This window comes from Chiloscyllium plagiosum, chromosome 12 (assembly GCF_004010195.1).
Source record: "Chiloscyllium plagiosum isolate BGI_BamShark_2017 chromosome 12, ASM401019v2, whole genome shotgun sequence".
Classification (NCBI taxonomy): Eukaryota; Metazoa; Chordata; class Chondrichthyes; order Orectolobiformes; family Hemiscylliidae; genus Chiloscyllium; species Chiloscyllium plagiosum.
In genome coordinates this window covers 66629064-66629578 of record NC_057721.1, presented here as the reverse complement: position 1 = coordinate 66629578, position 515 = coordinate 66629064, and positions in this window count along the sequence as shown.

Here is a 515-nt window from a genome sequence, read left to right as displayed (position 1 = left end):
CACCCAGCCTATCACCAGCACAGCACTCCCCCAGAGCTACCACCCATCAACGCACCTCGCTGAAATTAATTACCCACTCATCACTGAGCCCCCTTCACAGTGTGCAACACCCATCATCTATGTTACAAAGTCAGAACTCACCTGACACATCCCAGTCATAGTGATCCCAGAGAGACTGTCATCACCATGTCCCTTCGCCACTGATACAGTCCATCACAGCAACCAAGTGGATACCCCAGAGCAACCCACTGTCCATCACGGTGACTCCATTCCCAGTGTCCTTGCTTGTTGAAGTGCCCCCAGAATCAGCACTGTCATTGTGTGGCCCCTGCTCCCAGAATCATCATTTGTGTCATGACAGTGAACCGTAACCATATATGTCCTTTGGACACACTGAACGTTATATTGTTGCATTTTTTTTCAACAAAAGGGATATCACCAACTATGACTGTGGATGTAAATTCTGTGGTTGTCTGGAGAGGATTTAGGAAATGTCAAGTCGAGGAAACCGCAAA